The sequence below is a fragment of the Cebus imitator genome, unplaced genomic scaffold (genome assembly GCF_001604975.1).
Source record: "Cebus imitator isolate Cc_AM_T3 unplaced genomic scaffold, Cebus_imitator-1.0 Scaffold131, whole genome shotgun sequence".
NCBI lineage: Eukaryota > Metazoa > Chordata > Mammalia > Primates > Cebidae > Cebus > Cebus imitator.
In genome coordinates, this window is record NW_016107446.1 from 421,131 (window position 1) to 438,434 (window position 17,304).

At 40.5% G+C, this 17,304-nt stretch overlaps 1 protein-coding gene and 1 long non-coding RNA gene across 4 annotated transcripts in view; both read right to left on the bottom strand.

Annotated features, from left to right (window-relative positions):
- The window catches only part of LOC108312919, a 102,292-nt gene that overhangs the window by 64,559 nt on the left and 20,429 nt on the right, over positions 1–17,304 (bottom strand). The window lies entirely within an intron of this gene.
- LOC108312923 lies at positions 222–12,172 on the bottom strand. 3 transcript variants are annotated; one of them, XR_005202254.1, is made up of 6 exons: positions 12,061–12,172; positions 9,502–9,773; positions 8,103–8,300; positions 5,570–5,645; positions 5,221–5,482; positions 222–495 (listed from the first exon to the last, which is right to left on the bottom strand). It is a non-coding gene; the product is annotated as an uncharacterized LOC108312923 (long non-coding RNA). The 3 variants fall into 3 exon arrangements; XR_005202255.1 differs by lacking the exon at positions 9,502–9,773 and having other exon boundaries at positions 12,061–12,169; XR_005202256.1 differs by lacking the exons at positions 8,103–8,300; positions 9,502–9,773 and having other exon boundaries at positions 12,061–12,165.

Genomic DNA, 17,304 nt, shown 5'->3' on the forward strand with positions numbered 1-17,304 from the left:
ACGAGTACTACATAAAAATACCTACACATTTATTTCTTAGTATGGAGTAGGTATTGAGTAAACGAACAATGAGCTGCATGGAGAACATCAGGAGTCGGCAAACTTTTCCTGTCAAAAGCCAGAAAGTAAATATCTTAGACTTAGTAGGCCATATGGTCTCTTTCACAACTTCTCCATGTTATGGCGCGAAAGTAGCCATAGATTATACAGAAGCAAATGGGTGTGTCTGTGAGCCAATAAAACTTTATTTACAAAAGCAAGCAACAGGTCAGACCTAGCCTGATTGGGCCTTGTTTTCCAACCCTTAGACTGCATTCACTTTGAGAAAAGTCTTGTCAAAAGCATCATCTTAGCCCTTTCTTTTAGAGGCAGGGTCCTGACAACGTTTGATTAACACACACACCCAGGCACTTTGTCTCTCTTCCTCTGTTGTCCTTTGATAAACACCAACTGGCAGAGGGAACATGGAACATTTTTCCTTCAATTGCAGTGATTCTGAAAGACAAAGCTGGGGCAGAGATTAAAACCAGACCCGAGGTCTTTATGCCATGCTCAGCATATCAAGTGCCCCTCTTCAAATTGTACTGAACTAGCTGTATACCTTCATAAAGAAAATAGAACTATTCTTTCACTTAATAGTCTTTTAGTGAGGGTATGGGGGCCAGGTTTACGAAAGCCCTTATAAAATGCCGGCTGAAAGGAAATAATGCTCCTTGGCACCACAGAATCTTTTTCATGTGAAGCTACATGATCACTTTTCATTTTGTTTCTCAAGCACTCCATGGCACCCATCCATGTATTAGGCTAATAACTGCATGAATCTAGTTAAAAGGAGCCAAGCAATTATTTTAATTAGAAGAGAACAAAAATAATGCTCCTGGCTTCTGTTTTAAGGGGCAAGGAGGAAGTAGTCAGGGTTCAAAAAGATCCCACAAAATATTTTTGTGAAAGGAAAAATAATTAAGGCCAAATTTAGAATGTACTTGCAATAAATGGGCCAAATAAAATGAATGGCATCACTGTGCAGCTAGAACTCATTCATAGATAAGAGCCCCAGAAAGTCCGTTTCTATGTGATACCATTTTGAGGGTATAGCCAATTTTACAAAGTGAAAGTGAATGTCTAGCAGAGACTTAATGATCCTTGTGAATCTCTCACATGATTTCCTAAAGAGTGTCTGTGTAAACTCTTTTATTAATAAGAGATGGGGGAAGGATACTGGTCAATTTGCTTTTAAGGCAGGATTTTTTTTTTTTCATTTAAATTCTTAAATTGCTCAGATTTGTTTCTCTGGAAAAATTTATCTTCACAGCAAATCCTTGTTGCTAATCCATTCTGTAAAAAGCGGATTCCACAATAAGAGGATTTTCATCAGCTAGACCGAACTCAGTTATACGGGAAGAGATTGTATCTACAGCTCTTCCTGAGCTTTTGTCTTCCTGCCTCCCTTCTGGTCATGGAATTTTGACCATTTTATTCCATCTCAGCCTTCCAAAAAGAAATGAAATGAAACTCAAAATAGTCAACTAGTCGCCATTCTTCCTTCTGTTTGGATCTATCATTGTTTATTAAGCACCTGTTATCTACCAGCAAACAGGAAGTTACGGGTATACATAGGCGACTAAGACCCAGACCCTGCATGCAAAGAGCTCACAGTCCAGTCCAACAGACAGAGTCGGGCAGAAAGGAGAGCCAAGCAGCCCAGCTGGGTAGAGGGCAAGGTTACCTGGCCTGAGCTGACTGTTAAAGAATGGATTATCCAGAAGGATATGGATAGACTATTCCAGGGAGAAAGGTCAGCACAGGCAAAAGTCAAAGACTAGAGTGAGACAAGTGAGCAGGCTGGAGAGCTGAGCAAGAGCCCGGTGCTCACCTCTGAATGTTGGTGTCCTTCTAAAACTCATGTTGGAACCGAATACCTGATGGGATCATACTAAGAGGTAGTGCCTTTGGGAAGTGATTCAGTCATGGTGGCTCCACCCTCATGAGTAAGATTGATGCCCTTATAATAAAGGTTCCAGGGGGCTTCCTTGCCCCTTCCACCATGTAAGAATGCGGCAACAAGGTGCCATTTATGAAGCCCTACCAGACACCGAATCTGCCGACACCTGGATCTTGGACTTCTTAGCCTCCAGAACTATCAGTAATATATTTCTATTGTTTATAAATTACCAAGTCTAATGCATTTTTGTTAAGCAACCTGAATGGACTAAGACACCAGATCATACAAGAACCTGTACCACGTCGATAAACCTGGACTTCATCTTGCAGAGCAATACAGAAATCACCTGGTTTTCAGCAAAGGACTAATGTGGTCAGCTTTCTGTTTCAGAGTCAGCACCTGAATGGCTGAAAAGAAGATGAAATGGGGAACAGTATCCCACAGCTGCCATTGCCCAGGCAAGAGGTGACAAGGACTTGAACTGGGACAATACTAAGTAGGAAAGGAGAGCTGGGATGAGGAATGAGATGCGTGCTACCAAAGGATATTTTAAAAATAAAAATTTAAAAGTCTGTGGAGCAGTGACTGATGAGGTCAAAAGTCAGAGATAAGATTAGCTTCGAAGATTCTTGGTGGGGATCAGATGTTTTATGTGAACGCTCGTCATATGTCCAAAAAGGTTTCTCAACTGATGAGCCTTGATTATGAGTTCCAGGATTGAGATACAGTAACAAATTTCAGCCTTGGGCACATGAACATACTGCTGAATGCCATATGGAAACTCCTAGAAGATAGTCTAATTCCTATTTACTTTCCCATGCAAAACTCACACAAAATCAGCTTCCTGCTAAAAGTCTAAGTTAAAACACACAGAAACATGAAAAGAAAGAAAACTGTAGTGAGTGCTTACTCAGAATAAACTACATATATGTTTAATTACTGTATGAGATTAGACTCACTTATTTTTTTTTTCAAGATAGAGTCTTGCTCTGTCGCCAGGCTGGAGTGCAGTGGTGCAATCTCGGCTCACTGCATCTTGCATCCTGGGTTCAAGCAATTCTCCTGCCTCAGCCTCCCATGTAGCTGGGACTACAGGCACGCACCACCATGCCCAGCTAATTTTTGTATCTTAGTAGAGACGGGGTTTCACCATGTTGGCCAGGATGGTCTTGATCTCTTGACCTCATGATCCACCCGCCTCGGCCTCCCAAAGTGCTGGGATTACAGGCGTGAACCACCGTGCCCGGCCTCATTTATGTTTTAATTTCCAAAAGACTGTATACTTCTCAACTTGTTTTATGAGCCAGTGATAACTTGATAACACATCTGACAAAGATATTACAATAAAAGAAAGTTACAGGTAAATTTTATTCATAAACATTTCTATAAAAATTAATTTTAAAAATACAACCAAAGCACATGCGTAAGATAAATAATACATCACAACCAACTTAAATTTAATCCAGAAATGCAAGATTGGTTTAACATTCAGAAACCCATTGAATAACTCACCACACTAACAGAATTTAAAAGTCATATGATCATTCTATAAAGAAGCGGGTACTTAATTTATGATAAAACTGTCCCTGCAGAGCATCAAAGAAAAGAAGGGTTTTCCATTAATCATGAAAGGTAAGTAGATATCATGGAGTAAAGAACCAAACTTGATTCCAAACTCACACCATATACAAAAATCAATTCCATGTGTATTGTAGATCTAATTGTGAAAGGTGAAACAACACAACTTACAAAAGATAATATGAAAGAATATTATCATGGCTTTGAGATAAGCAAAGCTCTCCTAAATAGGACACATGGAAAGCATTAACCATGAGGGAAAATAGACTATATTAACATTAACATTAAAATTGGCTGGGCACAGTGGCTTATGCCTGTAATCCCAGCACTTTGGGAGGTTGAGTTAGGAGGATCACTTGGGCCCAGGAGTTCAAGACCAGCCTGGGCAACATGGCAAAACCCTATCTCTACAAAAATGAAAATACAAAAATTAGATAAGCATGGTAGTGCATGCCTATAATCCCAGCTACTCAGGAGGCTGAGGTGAGAGGATCATTTGAGCCCTGGGGATTGAGGCTGCAGTGAGCCATGAACAAGCCACGGCATTCTAGCCTGAGCAACAGTGCGAGATTCTATTTCAAAAAGCAAAACCAAACACAAAAATTAAAATCTTCTATTCATCCAAAATCACCATAAAGAGAATGAAAAGTCAATCTCAGAGTGCTACATGTTTTTAACATATATAACAAAAAAGCTATATCCAGAATACCTATCTCCTACCAATCAATGAGAAAAGATGAAAACTCCAATAGAAGAAACAGAATTAATATGACCATTTTCAAAAGAGAATATCCAAATAGCCAATATACAGGAAAAAGATGCTCAATGTACTAATAATCCAGGAAAATGGAATTAAAACCACAATGAGACTCCATACATACCACCAAAATGACCAAAATCAAAAAGACTGAGAATGCTAAGTGCTAGCTGGCAAGAATGTAGAGCATCACCCACTGCTGGTAAGAGTGGAAAATAACACAATCTCTTTGGAAAACTGTTTGGCATTGGCATTATTTATTAAAGTTGAGCATAATCATGCCCTACAATTTGGTAACTTCCCCTTTAGTCTATATATAGACTAAACATAGTGCGTATACACAAGCACAGAAGATGTGCACAAGAAAGCTTCCAGGAGAACTCTCTGAAAATAGCCTAAAGCTCAAAACAACTCAAACGCTCACCAAGAACAAAATGGATAAACTGCTGGGCACGGTGGTCCATGCCTGTAATTAGCACTTGGGGAGGCCAAAGCAGGCAGATCACCTGAGTCCAGGAGTTTGAGACCAGCCTGGGCAACATGACAAAATCCTGTCTCTATAAAAACAAAAATTGAAAAAAAAAAAATTAGCCAGTCATGAGGGCATGAGCCTGTAGTCCCAGCTAACCTGGGTCTGAGGTGGGAGGATCACTTGAGCCGAGGGGGTCAAAGCTGCAGTGAGCCAAGATCATGCCACTGCACTCCACCCTGGGTGACAGAGAGGCCCTGTCTCAAAATAAATAAATGAATAAATAATAAATTGTGCTATATTACTGATACAAGAGAAGAAAATAAAACAAAGAAAATATACTACTAGTATATCCAACAACACAGATACAGGTCACAAAAATAATGTTGAGAGAATGAAGACAGACAAAAGAACACCTATCCATGTTTAATGTTCTTATCACAACAAAGATGAAATTTTAAAAAGAATACCTACCATATGATTCCATTTACATGAAGTTCAAAAGAAGCAAAACAAAGGTATGGTGTCAGGAGTCAAGCCGGTGGTTATCTTTGAGGGGAAAAGGGCCTTCAGGAGTGTTGGCCACATTCTCCTTCTTGTCCTGGGAGGCAGTCAGAGCATATGGTCACTCCAGATTAATTTACGGAGTCACACACTCCTGATATTTGCAGTCTTCCATATGTGGAACCCCAATAAATCTTCCATTTAAAAGTTTCCAGTGTTGATTTCCATTTTCCTTGAAGTAAAGGGAATAAGAAAATATTATAGAACATCTTCATAAAAATCAGTCAATTTTTAATTTGCTAACCAAGCCAGCTCTTACCTGTGTTCAGTTTGCTCCCCTGATGTCAGCTACAGAGCAGGAAACAGGAAAAATCACGCATATGATTTTCATGCAGCTGGAGGAAGAAGAGAATGCCTTCCCTGTGAGGGACAATGAATGAAACTGGGACTCTGCAATTTAGCTAAGAGTTGAGTAATGCATAGAGAGGAGAAAGAAAAAGAGAGAGAGAGAGAGAGAGAGAGAAAGGGAGAGAGAGAGATGGAGTTGAAGGTCCAATGTATAAAATAATGACAATCATGACGAGCCTGCTGGAGGCTCATATATTTCTAGTCTTATATAAAATGGGATCAAAAGGTAACAAATTTAGTCTGGCTATAAGAAATGTTTTTTTTTTAAATGAAATGTGTAATTAACCTGTAGCCAACGGTTTAGTAAAATCCAATTCCTCCCACACTCCCCTCACCAAAAAAATTAGTTATTTATAGCAGCCAAACCAGCAACATTGACAAGTATTGTATTACAAAGACTCCCCTGCTTCCAGGCAAAAACTGATCACCAGCTGGGGTCAGGAAGAAAATTTTCCCTTTGGTGTAGTATTTCATGGCTCTGTTATCTAATATTGCACAACTCTCCTGGGCTGAGTAGCATTTGCACCTCCACTCACGGGGACGGGGACGTGGCTCTGGGATCCAGGATTTGATGTTGAAACAGGCTATTGTTTTAATCCCTGGATGGTAACACCTGCAGGCCTGTATTTAGGCAACACCTTGTGTTTCCAAAAGGTAAATACAATGAATATAATCAAAATTGTTCCTAACACTACTGATTTTATATCAACAATCTACAAATATATGGAATAACTCAATATATGTGAGAAATAAACAGAAGGCATGCCTACATTGAGGTAATTCAAAAGATGGCTCTGTAATTTACCAGCTTGAAGTTCAATTGTTGCATTTTTAGGTATGAAACATTATAAAAAAGAGATATTATTCATCAAAGTGATTGTCCTGTGCACTTGTATACCTTATATAATTTATTTTTTTCGGGGCTTTTTACTTCAAAGAAATCACTAGCTAATGACATTTCAGACTTTAGAAATTTTTTCTGATAGCACATTGGAATTCCCTCAGGGACAGAATTGTGAATAAGTGGATTTTTTTAAAGATCATTAACAGATATTACAAACCAATTCAAACTGAGCATTTTCTTTGCAAATTACCTTTAACTTTTAAAGCCATTGGAAAAAAAAAAAGACAGTGAGTGATTTAATTTACTTAACCTGTCTACAAATTGCAGCTTTGCGCGCCATCGGCGATTGCATTTTCAACCAAAAAAAAAAAAAAAAAAAAATTATAAAAACCAAAAAAAAAAAAAAAAAAAAAAAAAAAAAAAAAAGAAAGAAAAAAAAAAAAAAGAAAAAAATAGAGATATTTTTCTAAATTATCACACCCGATGAGTGATATTTCAAAAGAAAGTAATGTTTATTTTTTTTTTCATTTAGCAAGTTGCCCTGGAATTGAAAATGTTTATTCTATTGATATGTTTAAAGTAAAAACACAGCCCTATATTGTCTGTATCTGTTGCTTAATTAAAACTCTCCAGCAATTAGCAGGTTTATCACCTCCAAAGCAAATGGATGGCGGAGCTTTGGCGGTAGATTGTGGGTTTTTTTGAGGGGAGGGGAGTGCTCTTTTATTTAATGATCAAACCATAGTTTCTAGGCTAAAGAGCTAATATTTGGGGTGAGAAGCACCTTTATTCCTCACATACATCAGGCCTGATTCTTACTGGCATCAACACCCCGTTGTGTGTTTTCCATTCAAAGAGCTCCCATGGACTTCAAAGGGAGTCGCCTCAAGGATGGGATATGTGGAGTCCTGACAAGCCCCAGATCAGGCCCAGAGCTGGAAGAAACCATGCCAAGAGTACCTCACATTGACGCCCCCCCAAACCATGTCACAAAATTAAAGGGTCTCCCCTGCCTATGCCGTCCCACAGCACTCATGGGAAACGTCCTCAGTCTTGCCAAGCACTGCTCTGACTTTGCAGGCTACCAACTTATATATATTTGATGAGTAGAGCTCCATTTATAAGAAAGTATGTTAATAGAATATTCTTTGAGAATGGTGTTCAGCGCAGACTTTAAAAGGCTCATTGTTTGAGGTACCAGAGGTTTCCTTTTTCCCCTTTTAAAGCGCAAAGTTAACTTACTGTACACCAAACAAAAGAAAGGCACATCCCTTTGCACGTCCCATCAACAGCAAATGGGTAGGAGTCTGTTCTGAAGGATGTTCTATTTTTGAAATGATTAATTAAATTATTAAGAGTAAAGGGGAAGAAAAACTAATATTTCTTGAGTGTTTCCTATGTGCCAGGTATTTTAATTCTTCTCTTTTAATCCTCACCAATATATTTTGAGGTATATGGTATTATCCCCCATTTAAAAGGTGATAAAAATGGGCTTTAGTGAGCTCACGAAAATTGTCCACTCCAAAGTCCCATGACAGCAAGTGAAAAGCAGGTGGAACCCAGCCCTCCACATCTCCAAATCCCATGTTTGTGTCTTTACCTCACACTAACTCCTCGTTCTCTGCTGATTTCAAATGCCAAGTTCACGTCTTACGGCAGCTGCCATTTTTCTAAACGGCTAGAACTCACAGACTGTGGGTTCTTTCAGTTTAAGCTCAGACAAGAGAAACTGTATTCCAAATGCTGATGACTAAGTTGCAAAGGCATCATTTTGCTCCAAAGAATTATCAGTGGAATCCTGTCAGGAAACATAGAATGGAAGGAGGTTGAAGGTCTATGCTAGCTAGTCTGAATGTCACACACGTGTCCCCAAATGCTAACACATCTAAATGAATGTCACATGATAAGGGGTGAGCCTAGTGATCACAGTAGACTCCCTTGGAAACAAGTTCAAGGGGGAAGCTGGGCCAGGGCCTCAGGATGGCAGAGGACCAAGATGCTCATCAGTAGACAGGTACCACATCCAGAATCATTACAGACACAAATATTTCAGCGTAGGGACAGGGAGAGAAAGCCAAAACTTCCATACATCTTTTTGGCCCCTGCCCCAACCTCAGGACTTCAGAATCCTAAGTTTAGGATGTGGACACCCAGTGGGCACAGAGTGGGACTGGAGAGGTGGAGTCTCCCGTCTGCCTGCTGAACAGACATCAACCACGGGCTCGACAGTGTGGAGGTAGTAAGGGGTATGGACGGTCTGTCAGGGCCACCCCTAAGCTGCTTCCTGCTACCACAGACTCCTCCAGAAAAGGCCTCTGAAGCCCTGGTCGGAGCCCAAATGATTCTGAACGTGGCCACCATTTGCCTTGGGCTCACGGGAAGCTCACCAGAACACAGGCACTTGCTCCAGAGATCTTGCCAAGTCTTTTCCCTTCTCCCAGGCTGTGCATCCTTATTTTCAAAGTGGAGACAATATGAATACCTGCTCAGCCTTGCATGCCGGGTGATGACAAAGGGACAGATTGGTTCAAGAAAGCATTTTGGGAGGTCCAGGCAGCGGGAGGGCATCTCAAGCTGCTTGCCTCTAGCTGCAGGCACGTGGTTAAACACCAGACCCTATTCTTCCTACTGTAGCTTGGCCTTGCAGTGAAAACAAATCTAAATGGAAGTGACTTTTTATATAATAGAAGTGGAAACCAAGGTTTAAAAATAAAATAAAATGGAATGTTTCTGAGCATGCAGCATCCATACACTGTATTTGTTTTTCGCTCATTCAGCACATTTGTATTAGGCGCTAAGTGGAGGCAGAGGTGCTCCATCATTGTGTTGGACTTCTGAGCACACTACTTAGCCTTTGCACTTGGGAGAAAGTCAAACTCCTGAACAGGAAGCCATCCTTTCACAACCCACCCCGACCCAGCAGCCCAGTTCGTGGCTCTGCAGATGCATAGGACATGCACCAGGCCCGCCTCCCGGGCCGTCTTCATCCTACTATGCACCTGTCAGCCCCTCCGATTCATCCTTGACTCGCCTGAAATGTTCTCTGCTCAGAAACACCTGCCAGAGAGTGCCTCTAGTCCAAAGCAGTCCCAGCCCTGATCGTCACCCTCATGCCTAATGGGTTTCCTGTGGAGCCATCATTGCCACGTGTGGTGACACTCTGTTGGTCTGGGATCTCTTGTACCATCTGTCTCCTCAACTCAACTGTGATCTTCAGGAGAGCAGAGGTCACCTCAGCCTCATTTCTGCACTTCAAGCCCTGGCACAGTACCTGGCCAATGAAGGACACAGGAAACAGGTTTGCCTCAAAGCAGCTCACCTACTATAAAGCAACATAAATCCCCAACCGGTCAGGGCTTTTGTTTCACCTTCTGCAATGGCAGCCCTTGAGCTGAAGGAGAAGAAAGGTTTTGCCCTCCTCCACCAAGCTCACAATATTTTTTGTTTGTTTTTGGTTTTGTTTTTGAGACAGAGTCTCATTCTGTCACCCAGGCTGGAGTGCAGTGGTGCAATCTTGGCTCATTTCAATCTCTGCCTCCCAGATTCAAGGGATTCTCCTGCCTTAGCCTCCCAAGGAGCTGGGATTACAGGTGCACACTGCCACGCCCAGCTAATTTTTGTATTTTTAGTAGAGGTAGGGGTTCACCATGTTGGCCAGGCTGGTCTCAAACTCTTGACCTCAGGTGATCTGCCTGCCTCAGCCTCCCAAAGTGCCGGGATTACAGGCATGAGCCACCGCACCTGGTTCCAAGCTCAAATTCTTTCCCCTGCAATTAATCCGTGCCTCCCCCTGCAAGGTAGCCACCCTCACCTGATCCGGCAGGAAGACCTGTGTTTGCTCCCAGCCCACAGAAATGTCCCACCTGTTGGTCAGGGTTCTTCCTGCCAAGGAGGTACGGCTTCCCCTTGTCACCTAAGCGTCCCCTTATCTAAGTGTAAGATGGCGATAAGCCTGGTGCTCTGAGAAACCCAGGTGTGACTGTCAGATGGTCCCTGGGACTCCTCTGCCAGAGTGAGCCTGGGCTCCAATGACGGCCCAGAACTTTAGCTCCCATTACCTCGTGAATTCCCCACCCTGTGTGCTGCGGAGTGGAAGATGGCAAGCAACACTCACAGCATAGTTTATATTCCTTTAATTTTTCTGTTTTCAACTAGAAAAGTAATATGTACTTACTGTAACAAGCAAGACAATACTTTTAAAAGGTGAGTAAAAGCAAATATAATTATTTGCACTATCCCACTGAATTACCACTATCTCAAGAATACCAAGGGCATGCAGGCATATGCCTATATCCATGTATAATATATAAAGAATAAGCAGAGTGTGGTGTCTCACGCCTGTAATCCCAGCACTTTGGGAGGCCAAAGAAGGTGGATCACCTCAGGTCAGGAGTTCGAGACCAGCCTAGCCAACATGGTGAAACCTTGTCTTTACTAAAAATACAAAAATTAGCCAGGCATGGTGACACGCACCTATAATCCCAGCTACTTGGAAGGCTGAGGCAGAAAAATCGCTTGAACCCGGGAGGCAGAGGTTGCAGTGAGCTGAGATCATGCCCCTGCACTCCAGCCTGGGCAATAGAGCAAGACTCCACCTCAAATAATAATAATAAAATAAAATACATATCTAATATGTTATATAGCATATATATATACTACACATATCTTATGTATCATTTTACATAAGTGGGATCATATACTTGCTGGGGAAATTTTAGTGCTATATTTTGTCTTTATTGAATTACCTATTTTGCATGCCTTTTGTGTGTCCTCTGGGGACTCATTGGAAAGCACAGGCATCCTGTGGCCATGGGACCACACCTGACTTTGGTGGCACTGTTTCCCTGTCTGTTTTTGAACACACCTGCTGCCCTGGTTATACTGGTTACACTGGCCTACTGGTGAGTCTTCAGAGAAGTGGCATTGCCATTTTTTTTCTCTTCTCCATTGGTGGTTTTGGGACATCTGAGATGTCTCCTGCTCCCACTCGGTCTCTTTTATTTTCTGCAGTTCCTCTGGCCTGTCTTGTTCCCTGCTCTTTCTCACTGGCTCTCATTTCCAGCTGCCAGTCCCTGTATTGCTTCTGACTTTATCCATTTCCAGAGACCTTCCCAAAGTCACAAATCTCTTGGCCAAAGGCCTCTTTTCCTTTCTGTACAGGTCCCTCTCCCTATCCCTCCTCCAACAAATCTTACCCAAGCCCTCACCCAGTACTCAGCTCATTGGTCAGTAGAGACCATTCCTCCTGACCCTTCCCCTGCCAGGTCACACATTTGATCAATACATTTGTGTACTGCTTTGTAGATTTCAAACATATTCAAATAGCTTCCTTCAACAAATTCTTAGCCCTATGAAACAGAAAGGGGTAAGTATACTGCCTCCCCAAATATATAGGTCTTAAAGGACATTTATTGACAATTTGCAAAGAAGACATTTAAATGACCAGACTTTTTAAAAACTCAGTTTCACTATTAGTAAAAGAAATGCAAAGTATAAGAACACTGATATACTTTTTGCCTGTGAAATTAGAAACTATTTAAAAGAATGATAATACTCACCATTTGGCAAAAGAGGAGAGTGGTGGTATGCTAGATTTTTGCAAGCAGGAATGACAATTGGTGGCACCTCTTCGATTAATACCTTGCCAATGCATATTAAATTAGAAAACCATGGCACCAGGCAATTTCTCTTATAGAAATTTATCCCAAGGAAATAAAGTTATGCAAAACATTTTAGCTACAAGTATATGTTAATATGCAACTAAGTTGAAGTACAGTCATGCAATGAAATGCTCTAAAAATTTTTTTAATGATAATATGGAAGAATATATAATATGCAAAATATATATGTATTCATATATGTATTACATATATAATTGTATAATATATATTCATATATATAATATACAGAACTCTTGACAGTATCATTGCATAATATTTTTATTCATTATATATTTAATATAATGAATAAAAATATAGAATGATACATACTGTCATTATATATATATTAAATATATAATGAATATTCAGTATATATTTAATATAAGGAATAAAAATATTATACAATGATACATACTGTCGAGTTCCGTATATTTTATATATATACATATATATACATATATATATATGTGTATATATATATATATGAATATAGGTATCATGCACTCCAAAATGGCAAGGAAGGTTATCTCTAAGGGATAGCATTACAGGTGATTTAGATTTTCTAAATTTTGTTTTTCTCTCTTTCTAAGTTATTTTCAATAATCACATACACTTTTGTAAAAAGAAACACAAGAAAATTATAACATTAAAAAATTATCCTCATCTAAATGGAACCAGTTCTACATTTGGTTCTTTAATCTGTTCACTCATTCATCCAACACATATTTATTCAATTCCTACTATACACAAAGCACTCTGCTAGGTGAAAGGGGTATAGCTATTAAAATATTTTAAAAATTAAAAAAAAGAAAAAGAACTGGTGTCTGCCCTGGAAAAGGGGTTCTTGGTAACTGAAAGAAAGCCGGCAGAGCTCATTGGGTGTTAGTCTTCCCTAAATTGAAGAAATGGCCTCGGAGGATATCAGTGCATCCAGTCATGCTTGGGAGGGATGTGGCATTGGAGCTGGACCTGAAAAAGTGGTTTCTGAGGGAGGGCTGGGAGTGGAAAATGGAAAGAATACATGAGAACGAGAATCGCCCTCACTCTGAGTGCTCCCAGCTACTGTGTCTCCTGGCAGCTGGAGACAAATGGTTGGAGTGGCCTGACAATGGCAGAAATGGTTTCATGGGTTGCATAACTTCAGATGTTAATCAGAAGGCCCAAAATGATTCCTATTTTAGATAAGTGACTAGTGAAAATTCAATAAAATTCAACAAAATGCAACAAAATGCAGTCCCTCTGAGTCTGCATTTTCAATAAGCATTCAGCCTCCTACTGTCATTAGATGGCACTCCCCTTTAACTGCGAGGATTGAAATCTCCCACACACATCAATCAATTTTCCCAGCAAGGAAGCCACCCCCAGGAAGTGTGGCACTTGGCACAGTCTGCAAGAAGTCCTTACAGCCTCTAGGGTACCATTTTGTTACCCCATAGGATCATTGTCATATTCCAAATTAACTCAAGTCATCTGCTTTGAGTTGTTTTTACCATAAATGATGAAAAATTTTTGTTGATTCTTTTCCAAAAGGCCATTTGTGACCAGTGGCCATTTGGAGATCTGACTGGGGCTTGGGGGGGGGACCACAATGAATGAAGCAGCCCTCTTGAGGATTGAACCCATGACCTCATTAGCACAAGGTTCTAATCAACAGAGCCACCAGGCACATACCTCATTTAAGACACTGAGGCAGTAATTTGCTAAATGTTAATTCTTAGATTAACTACAGATGAGTAGAGTTCCTAGGGGGAAGAAATAAGAGAGATTTGTTCATTCTTGAAGGGAAATTTAGGTCATCAGTTTTTGATCCCTTTGGTTAGTTTTATGGTATAATTCCAGAATTTTAAGATGATGTCCATCTGGGTCTATACCTCCATGATTTTTTTTAAATCAATATCTTGGTCAGGAGACTTTCAAAGAAAATGCAAATCGTGCCACTTCTGTACTCGCAAAACACCACACCATGATCTTCGATGGATACCTCTACAGTTTGTATCTCATGTACAACACAAGTGGCAAAATAAAGAAATGAGATTCATATCTGAGTCAGAGATGGTCCTTCCAGATCAGGAAGGGCTGGGCTCCATTACCACTACCCCTCAAAATCTTAAGTCCTATGGATGAAAGATCCCCCTCCATGGGGAAGGGGAGCCCCAACCTCCAGACCTTTCTCAAGGCATGCAGGAACCCAACCCACTCGCCTTCTTACCTTATTCGCCAGCCAGTCCCTGAGAAGCCAGTTTAACAAACAGCAAATATGGCTTGAAACAAAGTTTTGACACTGACTTGGTATCTCGTGCTCATATTACGTTTCTATGAATATTCCACTGACTTCAACTCTGAAGAAAAGTTTCCGCTCCAAGGCTACATTTAACATTCAGACTATTTCAACTTCAGTTGCTCCCACCCCAACAGCGATCTTTGAAACTGATATGGTCCTGAAAGAAGCCAGAATAACTTTGTAGAAATGTTAATAATAATGGGCTAGGTTCCCAGTCTTTCTTTGTAATCTTGTGGAAGAAGTTCTGTGAGAAAGCACCCTGGGAATTGAATTGAGTGTGTGCCCACACTAGCTTTTCCATGGAAAGCCTGCTTGAAATGCATGGTTGTTTTGCAAGAGCATTTCTACCAAGTGGAGGAGAATGGGAATGGAGCCTTGCATTTGTCACCTTTCATCCCAAGAGCTTTAAGATCACAGTGAAATACCCAGGCTGCTGCCTGTTGTAAGAGAGGTCCCCTATATTTGGTGGCAAGACCCAGTCGCGAATGTCAGGAGTATACCATTCTGCCACTGCCGGTTAGGGGCCGGTGGGAAAGCTAGGTATCCTCTCTGAGTTGTCAATTTCCTCACCTCCAAAGTGATGGTAATTGTAGTTACTACAAAATAGGATTTCTGTGTCCACACAAAATAGTGGACATTTAGCTTATCACCTGGAACATAGCACTTAGTAAGCACTCATTAAAACTTAACTATTTCTGTTGCTGCTATCTGCCTTCTGAGCCATAGCCATGTCAGTGTAATGGTTTGCATTCCAAATATCCCTTCCTTTATAAATCCAAAATAGGCACTACAGTTGTACATCCACCAAGAAGATTCTAATGGTAAGCTGAATACCAGCAAGCTTTAATAGTATGCTCTGATCAGAGTAGCTAAGAGGGAGCAACATAAAATGAAAAGAGCTATCTAGCCCTGATTTCTAAATAATGCCTTTAAAAATGTTTTCTTATGAAATGCATTGTAAAATGGCATAAGGAACTTTCCAAACTCGCAAGACCAAAATATATGGTCTTAAAATCACAATACTCCACAACACAACAAATTTTTAGCCAACCTAGATTCACAGGAAGTTCAAATTCTGAATAGATTTAAAAAAAAAAAAAACTCCACTAATTCAAATAATCAAACCAAGTACATTTTTTTCCAAGTACATTTTTATCTAAAAATACCATCTGAGGCAACCCTATTTTATAGTCAAGAAACACTAGCATTTAGTAAGCTACAATGTCGAACTTCTATTCAAGTTGAAGTTGACAGTTAGGAGCTAAATAAATAGAAACTAAACTTCAGAATAGTATCTATCTTATAGTTACGGGCTCAATTGCTACTTTAATCTCCTGCAGAGACAGCTATTAGTTCAATAAAATAAATATTTTTAATTTCCTCTACACATTTCCTCAAACCACGCCAATGTACTTATCTATGGCTCAGTTAAAGAGTTTGGTTAAGCAGCCTCCACTTACTTAAAAGACAGTGTTTGATTTTCCTAAGAAATGGAGAAATGGATGTGGGTGCTCGTTGTTTTAATGCACTGAGCCCTTAATCACTTCCAGTTCTGATTCATCAGAAAAGTTGTACTCTTGAGGGTTTGGGGGCTTTTTTGGCCACTAAATATTGCCTTTCATTTTGAGATATTTATTCCTTGCCAGAAAATGATACTGTATTTTTTTCCCTAATGATGAAGGATGAAAGATGGAGCAAATTCCATTTGGTGATTATTGGACCACAGAATCACAAACTGATTCAGAAAACAAATCCCCAAAAGGAAAATAAATGTATTATGTGAGATGGGAGCATGGGATTCTTGGCAAATATTCAACTGCAGCCAGGATTGGTAATTTAATAGCATCCTTGTCTTATTAATATTTGAAGGGGGGAGGGTAAAGCTCTAGGGCTTTTACCCATGGGCCAGAATCTCCCTATCTTCACCTCTCTGCTACTGCCCTAGCCTGCATGGATGTTAGAGATGCAAATGCCTAGAAGCCTTGCTAAGGGTTGCTAAAACTGCACAGGCCATAGCAGGGGTCCAAGATGCCATCACTCCTCATATAAGCCAGAGGAAACAACACAACCTTAACCTCTACAGCTAAATGGGCAACGGGAATGACCTCCAAGACCACTCTGAGCACTGCTCCCAGACGCCTGGAGCATCAGACCCAAATCAAAGACAGGTGAATTCATAACGTGACATCTGCCAAAGACGATTCCACCAAATCACGCCAATTTGGTAAACGTGTCACTCTACTTGCAAGCGGTCTTTCTAGCTTCCCCTTGCTGATTGGCAGAGTTTGGCAGAACAAAAAAGCCCTTCCTTTGGAAATCCTGGCCACATCTTTAGCCTGCAAAGGGACACCCCCAAGTGGTTTAGATAGGAAAGGAATTAGAAGTCAGTGCTGCAGTACACAGAACCCCTGCATGTTATGAAGTGTAGCATTTTTGAGCTTTGGTTCTCTTTCAAGTTTAAAGGAAGAGAGAAGAATACTGAAAAATGAAAAACAGAATGAGAAAGACAAGTTTAGTTTAAGCCCAGTCCCTAAGACAGTTCTGAATTGCCAATTTTCTGCCATAAACATTTTTAATTATTGGATTATAAAATGTGTAGAAAAAACAAATTTAATTGCTAAAAAATCTTACCTAATGTTATGGTCCCATGGTGGTCTGAAAAGAAATATTATATGGGTCACACGAGTGTGTGATAGATGATAGTATTAGTGGTGATGGTGATGGTGGCAGTAGTGAGGGTAGCAGTGACAGTGGTGATATGCTGGTAGTGGTGGTGATGGTGATGGTGGTGATGGTGGTTGTGGTAATGGTGGTGGTGGTGCTGGTGGTGGTAATGGTGGTGGTGATGATGGTGGTGGTGG